Raw genomic sequence first — 329 nt, 5'->3', positions numbered from 1 at the left:
TATATATATATATATATATATATATATATATATATATATATATATATATATATATATATATATGAGTGTGTGTGTGTGTGTATGAGTGTGTGTGTTTTTCTTATTTTTTGTATGTATAAATTTCAAGAGTTGATTAATGGTTTGATAAATGGGGTAGGGATTGGACTAGTGTATTTTAATTAAAATTGAGTCAAAATTGGCCCAAAATTTGAGCCCATTTCGTCCAAATTCGGTCCACAAGGGGCTGCCAAGGGGAGGGTCCAAACGACGTAGTTTTGGATCAAAACTACATCGTTTCAATTAGTAATCTGAAGATTGAATCTTACCCA

Source organism: Nicotiana attenuata, unplaced genomic scaffold (assembly GCF_001879085.1).
Source record: "Nicotiana attenuata strain UT unplaced genomic scaffold, NIATTr2, whole genome shotgun sequence".
Taxonomy (NCBI): Eukaryota; Viridiplantae; Streptophyta; class Magnoliopsida; order Solanales; family Solanaceae; genus Nicotiana; species Nicotiana attenuata.
The sequence above is the reverse complement of the archived record's forward strand: the minus strand, read 5'-3'. Positions refer to the sequence as shown.